At 50.6% G+C, this 13825-nt stretch overlaps 1 protein-coding gene across 4 annotated transcripts in view; it reads left to right on the top strand.

The window, feature by feature from the left end:
• Positions 1-13825, top strand: part of CCZ1 (CCZ1 vacuolar protein trafficking and biogenesis associated) — a 302840-nt gene that overhangs the window by 237526 nt on the left and 51489 nt on the right. The gene's annotated exons all lie outside the window — the stretch shown is intronic.

Raw genomic sequence — 13825 nt, forward strand, 5'->3', positions numbered from 1 at the left:
GTTGCTTTCAGTGCTTTTTATACCAATGGTTCTATCAAACATCAAAATTGAAATGTAATGTTTGTGACACTCTTTATTACCTTGTGAGTCTCTGTCATTCATTGTTTCATGTTCACAAGTCTTGTTGTATTTTCAGCATCCTGAACTTTTTTATTCTTGATTGGGCTTTAGAGACCATAACAATAAATGAACTTATACCTTTCATTTTTTTTAACGTGTCCAGATTTCCTTTTTAGGAAACTGGTTTGCATTAAAAAAAATCTTTATGTAAAAGCAGTCACAACCATGGTGGTAACCTGACCCCATCAGGGCACCATCCCTTTGTTTCCTGCTATTTCCAGTAGGTTGCAATTTGTGACATACCTCATTAATATTCATGAGATAGGTCAAATTACGACCTCCTAGAAATCATAAATTTGTGAACCAGCCTATTTGTAAATTGCTCGGTTCGCAAAATTACCACTTTGGTCACAAAATATAGTCGCAAATTGCGACTGGTAGTTTGCGACTAGTATTTAGTACGTTTGGCCCCAAGTTACTTACTTGTAACTAAAGTTCTCCCGATTTGGCATCTTTCATAGATTCACATGCAACTCACCCACCTATCTACTCAGAGGCTCGCTAGTTGCTTCCACATATGAAATTTGAAAACCTGAGGACTGGTGGCCTCTAGAGGGAGTGTGAGTGTCGTAACAATTACCTGATTGGCTTAACTTTGGGTGCTTTTCAGTGATGTGAATATGTTACTAAACAAGGGCTGTTCTTAGGTCACAGCCATTTTAATAATATTTATTGCGGTTTTAAACAACCCGAGATTCCCAGCCTCATGACTTCAAATAATTCAATCATGTGAATCTTTGAAAGATACGAACGCTGGAGAACTGTAGTTACAGGTAAGTAATTTGATTCTTGTCAGCTGTCAATCCAGTGCTTAATTTGTGAAAAAAATAAGTGCCAGGGCTCTAGTCAGGAGGCCTCTGTAGCTTGCACAACCCATTGCCACTGCCAGCATTACCAGTGACAGTACCTACAGAACTACATACCCGCACACTGCTACAACTGTGAATATTCAGCCTGTTTCAGACCCCCAAAGCTATAAAAAAGCTTTGGTGGCAGGTATTAGTTGTTTTTAATGCATACTGAATTAATAAACAATTGCTTTTCTGCTCATCTCTAAATTATACAAACTGTCATAAGTGCTGGTGCCAACAATTAGGCACCGGCTCAAATTAGCTCTGTATCAATCACTCCTTCCCTTCAACACCAGCACCAGCTTCCACATCAAAATTGCAAACATCTACAGCAACTTCGCACACCAACCCAGCTCCAGAGAACTTGTTGCTAACCCACCCACCACCAACCAAGATGCCCACCTTACCGAATGGAAAACCCTCACCAAAAACGACACAGCAGCAATCGTATGAACCATTCACTCAAGAGCCTCCATGGACCAATGTCCCTACTACATCTACAAACTGGGAACATCACCAGTCAGCATCACCCTGATCCACATCATCAACACCTCCATCATACCCGCCACTTTCCTGTATGAATTGAGACTTACAGAAATCATGCCATTTTCATGAAGCCCACACCCGACCCAAATCAACTGAGCAACTTTCAACTTATCTCCCTGCCCCCCTATTCAGCCAAAGTGATTGAGAAGACAATTAAACCACCTCGAACTTCATCATCTTCTAAACAGCACTCAATCAGGATTCAGAAACAACCACAGCACCGAAACAGCACCACAGACATATGAATCATCCTGGACCGAGGAGAAACAGCATCCTTCATCCGGCTCGACCTCTCCACTGCCTTCGGCATTGTCTCCCATAATACCCTTATCTGAACACTCCGCAAGATTGGCATACACTCTCAAATGGATCTACTCCATCCTCGCAGGAAGAACCAAAAGGGTCAGGTTTCCACCATTCACATCAGACACATAGAAATTGATATGCGGAGTCCCAGAGGGATCCCCCCTTAACCCCACCTTTTCACCATACACGAAACCGCTCACCAACATCGTCCAATCACAAGAAATCAGCATCATCTCCTACGCTGATGACACCAACTCATCCTTTCCTTAACGGACAAGACAACCACCACCCGAACCAACTCAACCAACTGTATGACCATGGAAGCAGACTGGATGTGAATCGACTACCTGCAGCTCAACACCAACAAGACCGCCCCGTGTGACTCCACCTGGTGACCTTCGAAGCTAGGACCAACACCCATACCCATGTTAAGTCTTGCGGTGTGGTATCTATACCCCTCCGTTAAATCATGAAAGGTACGTGCAGAAACTATTTATGGTGACAAACTAGTGTTAATTCTATTGACCGTTGTTTTATGTCCTGGATTAGAGTCTGCATTTTACAGTTTGTGCTATAGCTTTAAGCCATGCATGAAGTACTTATAGCTGATTGGTTACACAGTTACTGGAGTGACATGACCCTTCAGTTTAAGTGATGACTGTTCACATTCTTCAGTATCAACCTATTAGTCTGTATTCGCTCCTGTCTAAGAAGTTAGCACATGAAAACGCTTTCTAGTCCTTCACACCTGACACCTCCTATACCTGTGCACTAACATGTTTCAGAAGGGTTTGTTTCCTCACACATTGGTTTGTGATTTTGAGAATTTACCTTCTTTTTTTATTTGGGTTACGTTCAATTAAAAATAACAAATCATTCTATACACACACAACTTAGATAACCTTATATGTTTACATTAGTGTCCATATATTGGTTTTAGAACAGTCTATACATGAAGACAAAAGTGATGACAAGTATCTTAAATAGCACTCTTTTGTGTATAGGTAACCATTGCAACTTTTTACAACAGTGTAAAACATGTTGAAAGTATACTTCAGCATTGGTAGAGTGTTTATCTATTGTTACAATCAGCCGAGTGACATCTGCATATGATGTGGTATTGATGGTGAATGATGCTATCAGTTCTATAAGTGGGGCCATATAGATGTTGAAAAATACTGAATAAAAGGAGTCTCTTCCCTGCAACCGCAGGCACCTCACCGCAACTGACCGGTCTGCTGCACCTGAGCTTCTGAGGACTCAAGCTTAAGAGCAGAGGGAACCTGCCGAGGGGATATTAAGGGTGGCCTAAAATAGGTCCAAAATTTATGTATCACTCTGATCCCAAAGGGATATTTCAAAGACACATAATAGGAGGAATTATATCAAAATATATTTTTATTGTACATTATGAAAATTCATTCTTTTTTTCTCATTTTCTTAGGCAATTTAAAGTTATAAATACACAGTAAAACACATTCCTTAAGTGGAATAACATAGATACTAGACAGGGCCCATACTCACGTAGTTACTCTCACCAACACTCACACAGACATTCATAAAAAATCATACTACACTTCACACAATTGCCACCGATGTTTAAGATGGATAAGAGACAGGGTGGTATACAGTCCCACTTTTGTAGGTTCCAGAGATGGAACAAGCGCCGACGCGCGTTTCGGTGTGTCGGGCTACACCTTCATCAGGGCGGAGGGGAGTGGGGCAAGAGGCCACAAATGATAGCGGGTTTCCTCTAATAGAGGTCACACTACATAGGGATTCTTGAATGGCAGGGGGGAAGGCACGTTACTCTCATAGATTCCTGGAGTATAGATTAGGATAGTGCAAAAACTCTCCTATTCAATACAATGCGCATGTAGTTTAGGAGATGCACCCGTCTTAGGTTCTAATGGGGATTCTCTCCTATTCAATCAGTAGGGTACATCTGTAGTTAAAAACGATGCACGCCATCTTAGGTTCCAGTGGAAAGTTCGCCGGAGTAGGGGGCAGTTAGCAGCAGGTCCGTTTTTCTTACAGAGATCCTGAGGGACGTAGGGGTTAACGGGGACAACGTCTCCTGTTTCAGGGAGATTGTTCCTCCGGGCAGTTAGCAGCAGGTCCGTTTTTCTCACGGGGCTCCCGAGGGGCGTAGGGGATGACTGGGACAACGTCTCCTATTTCAGGGAGATAGTTCCTCCGGGACGTGACTCGGCCGCTTGCCAGGAACCAGACCAAGCGTCTCCAGCAACAGAGGAGGTGGGTTTCCAAGTCCGTCAAGGTTCGAGCTGCCCTCTCACCAAGTTTGAGGACCGAATCCTTTGTGGGGGCTGCAATACACGAACCCCTGTGCTCCGCGTACTCTTGCAATTGCATAAGCTTGTTGGCGACTCCCGAGCTAGTGCATTGGGCTCCGAGTAGCCCTGACCTCTGGCATCACTTCCTCCAAAGAACTCCGGCCTCCTCACACCGAGTGCTCCGTGGGCTGCTACTTTGTGATCTTGCTTGAGGTCCCCTCGCGACTCCTGTACCTTCGGCCTTTGGGTCCCCTTGAGGGTCAACTCTAATTCTGTTGGGCTTCCCTGGTTGCTCCAGACGTGCCCTGACTCCCCAGTGCTTGGTGAGTCTCTTGGACTATGCTGGTCTAAACCGTAACCTTCTTGACCATTCTGTGTGGGTTGCAGCTGGCAAGGCTTGTTGGTGCTCCAGCCAGACACCGACCTCTCAGCACTTAACATCCTTTGTAGGACAGCTCGTATCCGGCTCCTGGTCGTCCTTGACATCTCCTGGTCCCTCTGGCAGCAGAGTCAAGAACCCCTCATCGCACCTGAAGCACCCCACATCGGTGGGCATTCGTCTACCGAGCCTCTGTTCACCCTTAAGTGACCCAGACTCTGTCCCCTCTGCTTTCAGGTTCCTTGCAACAAGAATCCACTCTTGGATTCCAACAGAGACTTTCCTCGTTCCCGGCTGCGGTTCAACGTTGAAGTCCTCCATTGCGATTGACGGCGGTTTGTGACACCACTTCAGGCCTATGCTTCCAGCTTCCCTGGGATAGGTAACTCTGGTACTATGGTATCCACAGGTGGGGTGGCTCTCCAACCTCCTAACTTCAAAGGGGTTTCCTCGTAGTCCATCGGAAAGGGTCCTTAAACTTTAAAACTGCAACCGCGCCTTCCCATAGAATTGAACGGGGCACTGGGGTGTTTCCACACTGCACCTGTCCTTGGGTGGTTCCTTGGGGTCCCAGCTATTCTACAATATCTAGACATTGTCTCAACTTGAGTTGTGGTTGTTATACCACTATTTTAGTATATGGTTTGGTCTCCCCTGGGAGCCCACTGTGTATTGTGCTACCTACAATTGTTTCTGTGCTGCATTATTGCAGTATTCTTTGCTTTGTATTGTATGCTTTGTATTGGATCTTCGTGTAGAAGATACTAGAGAGTATTATATAAATAAATACATATTTTTATAACTACTGTGTGGTTCTCCTTTCATTTAATTAATGCTAAGCACACAAGTTCATGCAGTGAAGCAGTGTGACAAGCAGATTACATGTAACGGTGTGAGGAAAGCAGGCCAGGCCCGCTCCATGCACTGTTCGAATAACCCCTCAGTTGGCCCCTTCCCCCTCCCCCTCAGACTCGTGGTCAGAGAATAAATCGCCACTAGACCCCTCAGAGTCACTGGGTGACGAGTGCCCTTCTGCCGCCAACCCTGTTGTGCACATCACTCGCCACGCCATCAGGCCCTCCTGCAATTTCTCGTCCTTCCTAGTATGTTGCATGTGTGTTTCTTCTGCAAGTGTCCATTCCCTCACATGCCTGAGCCATGCATCTACATCTGGGGCCCTCTGTCCCATCCATGTGATGGCAACCCTGCACCTAGCCAGCACTAGCATTAATTGCAGCAACTTGTATGGAATCTTCTGTTTCTTTGGCTTCGGACCCAATGCCAACAGGCAATGGGTGTTAGCTCTATTCAGAGGCCTGTGGTAGCCTGTACACGAGCTACAACCACTGACTAAAAACTCCCCACCAACGGACATTCCCAGGCCAGATGTAAGAGCCCCGCTTCCACTGCTCTGCACCTGGGGCAATTGCCCCTTCCATTCTCCAAGAAGCGGCTCATCGACTTCGGGGTAAGGTAGGTGCGGTGCAAGAAGTTGAAATAGATAAGTTTAAAGCGCGCATTATAGGACACCCGCCGCGTCAAGGCCCCTATACGCGTCCGCTGCCTCTGATCCAGAGGTGCCCCTAGGTCCGCCGCCCATGCCGGGGGCACCGGAGGGGCAGACTCCCGCTTCATAGCTGAATACAGCAAGGTTATCAATCTACGTCCCCTGCCACAGGACAATATGATCTGTAAGGTATGGGTCATCAGGGGAATCTCCGGACACTGCGGCCAAACCGATCGTACAATAGAACGCAACCCCTGGTAATGTAAGTATTGTCCGCCACTTAGGCCAAATGATTCCTCTGCCTGCTCATAGGTCACGAAGCCCTCTGAGGGATATAGATCTGCCAAGACTTCACAGCCCCCATCTCTCCACTCCCGGAAGGACATCTGACGTTCTAACTCTACTATAGGGGCCAGTATCCAGATCGGTAGATCCCTATGGAAGGGGGCCGACCGTAGGACCCTTTCTATAAAACGTTGCCATACGCTCGCTGTGTGTCTGACCACGTAGGGTAGCTCGACGTCAGCTCCGGCCCCTTCCATCAGTGCCAGCCGAAGCTCCTGCACTGCCGCCCTTCCCGCAAGTAAACGTGTCTCCCATAAATCCGCGTCTGCAAACCATCGTGACGCCGGGAGTATCTGTGCTGCGTAGTAATAAAGATCAAAGTGCGGGGCATCCAGTCCCCCTTACTCAAAGGAGCGCACAACAGTAAGGAGGGCTTCTCTGCTTCGCCGACTCGCCGAGATCAGGGATGTAAGCAGCGTGTTGAGGGTCCTAAAGACCCTAGGGGGAAGCAGGCACAATGTGTTCTGAAGGACATACAGTGTCCTTGGCAGCATCACCATCTTGGATATGGCCAGAAGCCCCATTAGGGACAGAGGGAGAGTGTTCCAGAAGGACACGTATTGCTGGAGAGATGTAATGACCCGGTCTATATTGCGGGCGAGTGACTGCTCCTCTGACAAGGCCACATGAATGCCTAGTTATCGAAAACTAGTCTGTTCCCAACGCAGCCCCAGCTCTGGCAAGTCCTCCTGGGGAACCGCTTCAAATCCAGAGAGCGGGAAAATAAGGGACTTACTTTGGTTGAGTCTCAATCCCGACACCTAAACGGTCCAGGTGATGTAATAATCTCGGGAGCGCCTCCCTTGGGGATGTCAGGTAAAACAAGGCATCATCCGCATATAGCGACAATATGTTGCACGTGTCACCCACCTGAATAACCCATTGTCTCATCTCGGTTCGTAGCATGACGGCAAACGGCTCAATGGCGAGGGCGAAAAGTAGCGGCGAGAGGGGGCAACCTTGTCTCGTGCCCCGTCCCAGCCGCCACTCCTCCGATCTCGCGGCTCCCAGATGCACCCTGGCACGAGGGGAACTACATAGGATACTAATCCAATGGCTGAAATTGGGCCCCAGGCCCAACTTCCGAAGGACCTCCTGCAAGTAGCCCCAATCAACTGTATCAAACGCCTTGGCCAGGTCTATGGAGACCAATACCGTCTGTTCCTCCCTCCCTTGCACCTCATGCTGGATATGATTCAAACGTCGTAGATTCATAGCCGTGTTCCGCCCGGGAATAAAACCACATTGATCTTGGTGTACTAAGTGCTCCATGTGGGGCGCCAGCCTTGTGGCCAATAACTTGGTCAGAATTTTGATATCAGAATTTATCATGGTAATCGGACAATATGAGGAGGGGTCATGCTTGTCCCCCCTGGTTTTAGGATCATGCATACTTCCCCTTGGGCCATGCCGCGTGGGAGCTCTCTGCTTTCAAACGCTTCATGAAAGACCTGCAGGAGGAGCGGAGCCAATACATCTTGGTATTCTTGATAAAACTCCGACAGGAATCCGTCACTACCCGGCGACTTTGCTCGCGGTAAGCGGGCCAATGGCACCCGGACCTCAGTTAACGTCAGGCTTGCGTTCAGTTCCTCCCTGTCCAGATCTGAAAGGGTCGGCATATGCAAGCCCTGCAAGTAGGGGAGATAAGATATCTCCGACACGACCGAGTCTGCCGCGTAGACCTCCTGCAGATGGGATTGGAGCACCCCAAGGACGGCCTGTTCCGAGTACACCACCTGGCCGGTCAGGTCCCCCATGGCGACTATGCGCTCGGGGGCCTGCTCTCTCCTCAATATCCATGTCACGAGCCGTCCCGACTTATCGCCTTCCCTGTGAAGGCGCCGCCTGTATTGGCCCTGGGTGTATTTATCAGGTCTATCTAGAACGTCATGCAGCCTAGCACGGTTGCCTGTCCTCTCGCTGCTGTGGGGCACTGGGGTCTGTTACAAGCTGAGCCTGCAGGAGGGCGTCTTCTTCTGTCCGGAGATCTCTGAGGAGTTGTTTCCGAACTCCGTAGGTTACCCCCATACAAGCGCCCCTCACCACGGCCTTCAGGGCCTCCCATCTAATGGCCACGGATAAGCCCACCTGTCCCCAGTTAAGGTCCACATAGTCCCCAATAGCCGCTCCCACGTGCGGTTTTCTTATTTGAGTATATCCCCCGGGAGCCTCCAAGTACGTGGACAAACAATCGACGGTCCCCAGTGAACCATGCAAGCTACCGGTGAGTGGTCCGACAAAAAACGAGCCTGGTGAGTAACCTCCACTGACATATTAAGCTCGGCATTGGCCACCAAGACTCTATCTAGGCGACTGTAGGTGTTGTGCGTGGGGGAGAAGTAAGTGTATACCTTCTGCGTTAGATTCCGTTGGCGCCACACATCTACCGCCCCTATGCTTCCCATGACCTTCCCGAGCTGCGCAGTCATATGGGGTTTCGTACCCTCCCGGGGCGGAGACCTATCCAGGGCCGGGTCCAGTATGCAATTAAAGTCCCCCAACTAAAGTGTCGGGGTCCCCAGGTCGTGGGTCAAAACGTCTTGTAAGGCCCTAAAGAAGGCCGGGTCGTCGGAGTTGGGTGCGTAGGAGTTTAGAATGACAATATCCCTGCCGTCCAGTTTAGCCCGGAGGAGCAGGTATCGACCATTAATGTCCGCTTCCATATACTGCATAGCCAACGGTACCCCCGGGGCCACCCATATCAGGACCCCCCTGGCATATGTAGAGAAGGACGCATGAAACATTTGTCCTCTCCATTTTTTGGCTAACTTCTGTGCCCAGTCGTCCACCAGGTGGGTCTCCTGAAGACAAGCGATTGACACTCCATGTCTGCGGAGGAAGGTAAGGACCCTGTATCTTAGTGCATGTGCCTAGCCCCCTCACTTTCCAGATCATAAACTTGTAACCCATCGTGTCAAACATAACCTACCCCACCACAACCTCACGCTCCCAGTGCAAGTCCCCTCCGGTGCCTGATCTGTGATACAACCGATGCCTAAAACTATCCCCTTGAACCTTCCCTTCGAACCAGCCCCCCTCCCACGAACAATATACCAGCAACAACCAAACATGCCAATATGCCCTTTCCCTGCTGGTGCTAGGACGTGCACAGCCAGCGAGGCAATATTCACTCTAGAACAAAAACAAGAAACCCCCTCCCCCCAACCCGACTCCCTGCAAGACCAGATTCAAAACATCTTTACCAAGCTCATACTGTCTAGCATAGATCAATATGTACTCCCACGTCCCCTAGCCATGACCACTCCCTCCTCCACTCTCATATCATGCACAGAAGGAACCCCCCTACCCCCTTCCATACGTCATGCAGCACCCCCATTCCTTCCTGAGTCTCTCTCACAGAGGTTTGAGATCTTGTCCCATAACATACACTCCGTGTCCCCAACCACTCAGCTACTTCAAGATGGGTCCACCGTCTCAGGAGTCACGATCTCCGCAGTCTCGGGGATCGCTGCAGCAGTCAGTGGCATGACCTCTGCCGTGACCGGCAGGGTGTCCGGGACCAATATCTCTTCAGTCCCCGTGGATTTCGAAGGCGCCGTCCCATTGCCAGCTTCCGGCAGTTCCAGATGCAAGGCTCCATCAGCTCCCACCAATACTCTGCGCCTCTCCTCACTTTCAGCTGTTTCGGATCGTCGTCGCCGTCTGTTCATACGCCTCCTCGGTGCTCGAGTATCCCACGTCCTGCGATTGCCACCCCGCTCGCCAGGCGGCAGGTCGTCCCCTCGGATCTCCAACCATTCCCAGACCTCTTCCGGGGAGTCAAAGAAATGAGCCTTCCCCTGGGCCAGCACCTTCAGTTTGGCCGGGTATAGCAACATGTACTGTAGGTTCATCTCCCGGAGTTTGTTTGACTCCCAGAAAGGACTTCCTTTGCTCTTGGACTTGCTGGGTGTTATCCGGGTAGATAGAGATTCTGCTGTTTTCAAAGATGAGGTTCGCCGATTTCCTCGCCGCCTTGAGGATACAATCTCTGTCTCGGTAATTAAGGATTTTGGCGATCAGGGCCCATGGAGGAGCCCCAGTCGTGGCGGCGGGATCAGCGCTCTGTGGGCTCCCTCTATCACAAAGACCTCCGATAGGCCCCTCGGGCACAGCTGTGTACGAATCCAGTTCTCTAGGAAGCGTTCAGCATTTCCTGCCTCTGCCTGCTCCGGCACGCCAAAGACCCTGATGTTGCTGCAGCGCGCCCTCCCTTCCGCATCTTCCGCTCTTCGCTCCAGGTCTCCAGTCGTGACTGTGAGTTGTGCAACTGTTTGTTTGAGGGATGCTACCTCTCCTTGCAGCTGTGCAATGTTTCCCTCCACGTCGGAGACTTTATCGGCCACCTTTCATAAGTCCGTCCGCAACAAATTGACATCTATAGATACTGTCTCTATTTGGCGCTCCAGTGCCGAGTGTGAACCCTGGATCACCTTCAGTAGTTATGCACGGGAGGGCTCCCCGGGCGCCTCCGCCCCCTCATCTTGGCCCGACTGCCGTGCTATCCGCTGGGATGTTAGTCTTTGGGTGGTATATTGTGTTATAGTGTTTGGTTGCGTGGGGCGCGACATCCTGTCTTTTCGCATTTTAGATGCCCCGTATGTCCTTTCCAACTCCCCAATTGGCGGCGGGGCCTGCAGCGGTTATTGATTGTACTACCTGAAGGCCAGCGTCGGTCCTCAGGTTCCTGGATAACTTATCGTGGGTCCACTTGCCAACCGGCTTCAACTACACTTCCAGAGGGTCAGTGGCTGTCCAGGATCGCTCCTTTACCTCAGGAAATCCCTCTCTGTCCATCGCCACCACATCAGAAGCTCTGTAACCGTGCTCCACTGCTGCTCCACCGCTGCTCCACTCACCACCGCTTCAGTAGGGAGGAGGCACCCTGTGGCCGCAAATAGGCCGCACCACGCTTGGGTCCCGCAAAGCGTCTTCTCCGTGGCGGGCCCGTCCATGCAGGAGAGTGCCCTCCCTGCCAAGGTTCTTCAGAGGGCCAGCAGAACTGATCGCCCCCACACAATTGCCTTCCATCAGTTAGCTGCCCCTTGCCAGGAAGCCCCTGATCCGCGCTTACGTCGCCGGTCCCACTCTACGGCGGCTCAATCCTTGGCGCTGTGACCCCACTTCCGCTGATCTTAACGCCTCAAGAGCATGCCCCCAGTCTGTGTGCTCAATCCGACTAGGTCAGGGGGGGTCAATGTGAGCAGCCAGGTCCCACTTCAGTTCCCAGGACCGTGGCAGTGGGTCTGGTTCAAAGGAGCCGCCTCGCCAGTCTTCCACCCTAAATGTCCACACTCTCTGAGGCCTCCCCTACCTGCCGCCGCCGTTCGATGTCGGGTCCCGTGCTGCAGGCCGGCTCCAGTGGCAGTCGGTTGCAGGATAATCCAGGCGCGGTGCAGCTGGGCCTATCGTGACCTCCAGGCCATGCGGGGTTGCTGTTTCCCCCCAGCGCCGACCAGCGCAAGGAGCTGCCCGAGCACCTCCCTGTCAAAAGTCTCACTCCACCTGCCTCTCACGTCCGAGGGCCCAAGAGGATAGCAGGCCCCCTGCAGGCTCCGCTCGATGGCCCATTCTGGCCGCAAACGCCGTCGTCAGGAGGCCTCGGTCCCCACCCCTCTGGAGGCGCCGGCCGGAATCCGGGGCCCTGCCCAGCGACGGGCCGCCTCCACTGCCCCTCAACTGGTCCCCCTGGGCACACACAAGCCCCCCTCCGAGGGTCCCCGCAGTCGGGCAGGATCCCAGCAGGTACGACCCCCCGGGAGCCAGGAGCAGGGCCGGGGGTCTCAGTCAATCACGGGCGGTTCTCAGGGTCTGCCCACAACCGCCGTGGAACCGGCAGGGTGGGCTCCCACGGCACACGCCGGGACTCCCGTGGCGATGCCCTGTTCGGACACTCGCCGAGGGTAGGATCTGTTAATTCGGCGCCGCCGATGCGGGTCTTAAGCCCCCGGAACTCCGCAGGGCCCTCAACGCTCTGCGCCGTCCTCCTCCGATCGCAGGCCTCAGTCCCCGGTCTCAGGCAGCTCCCAGGCCGGGACTCCGCTGTGCAGGAAGTTTACTCGGCGTCACTAGGCACGAGATGCCTGATATCACCCCAGGAGTTGCCCCCAGGTGTCAGGGGGCCGTGAAGTGGCTAATTTCGCCCGTTATGAGCCCCTACAAGATGTCTGGGCAGGATTTCTGGGCCGATTTGCCGGGAGCCAGAGGAGCTCACGTCCTGTCGGCCATGCTGCTTGGCCACGCCCCCTCTAAGGTTATCTTTGACCTCTTAAATCATCATAAGGGTGGTTTGGGCTGGTGCAAGGTGCCCACTTTAATTAGTGGACAGCATATACCAGGCCAATTTCTCACAATTAGTATGTTGCACCAGCGCATCAACAGAGGCACAGGATAGAGTGGGATTTCAATATATTAAAAGATGCTATAGTCCATTGGGGAAGTACCTGCGGTGGAAGGCAAGGCAGAGGGCTCTGGGTAAACCTGATGGTACCACTTTGCTGGTTATAGGCTTCACCAGGAAAGAGATGAAGAAAAGATCTACATTTTGAGGGTGGATGAATAAAATATTCTAACCTGCGAACGTGCAGAAATCTATCATTGACGAGAACTTCTGAACACCAATGCTATTCCCAAATCCATACACAAAAGATAATTTAATGAACTTTAGTGATTGGTTGGTGGGGGGTTCTGCTGGTAATGCATAATGGTCGATCTATAACCATACAGTCAAACGCAATGTGTATATATATATTTCAAAACTAACAAAAATATATTTGCCTTGACTTTTAAGTTAAGTGTTCTATTCTCAGCGCATTTAAAACAGGCTTGATCTTGCCCTTCGGCTGTGCTCGGCTTTGTGGCGGGCCTTATATAAAGAGGTCCAAGTCTTAAAGTTTGGTGGATAACAGCTTTGCTGTTTCTGTGCAGCCACTTGCTCTACCTGCTAGGGCAATACTATACAGGCCCCACCGGAGTTCGGTGCGGTAACACTGCCCTGAAACCGTGACAGCATTCTACATTATTAAATACTTTGCTTTCTGTGTCACTGTGGGTCAGAGCAACTGAAGCTTATCTTATTAACTCAGCCTTAAAGTTTCATGCAGTGGTATCGTGATAAAGTGATACCGTCTCTCTTGGCACTAATGGAATTAGATAACATAATTGTGCAGAAGACAATTAGACTCTTTTGATTGAATGTGTCACACATGTTTTGTCTGTGGAGGGAACAGTGTTATCCGCCACTAACACTGTAGGTGAACCTCAGACATCCCCTTTTCTAAACCGGTGAATGGAAATTAAGAAAACATGCAATCTTTAGTAGATTTAGCACCCTGTATAAGAATATCCTGGTAAGAATATTGATGATCTCTATGGTGAGTTGTTTGCAAGTTCTTAAAAAAAGATTCTAGAATTGGGCATATCATAGAAATTAAAAACAAATTGTTATCAGAAACAGCTTAGACCACAGTTCTAA

The sequence above is a fragment of the Lissotriton vulgaris genome, chromosome 10, assembly GCF_964263255.1.
Source record: "Lissotriton vulgaris chromosome 10, aLisVul1.2, whole genome shotgun sequence".
Classification (NCBI taxonomy): Eukaryota; Metazoa; Chordata; class Amphibia; order Caudata; family Salamandridae; genus Lissotriton; species Lissotriton vulgaris.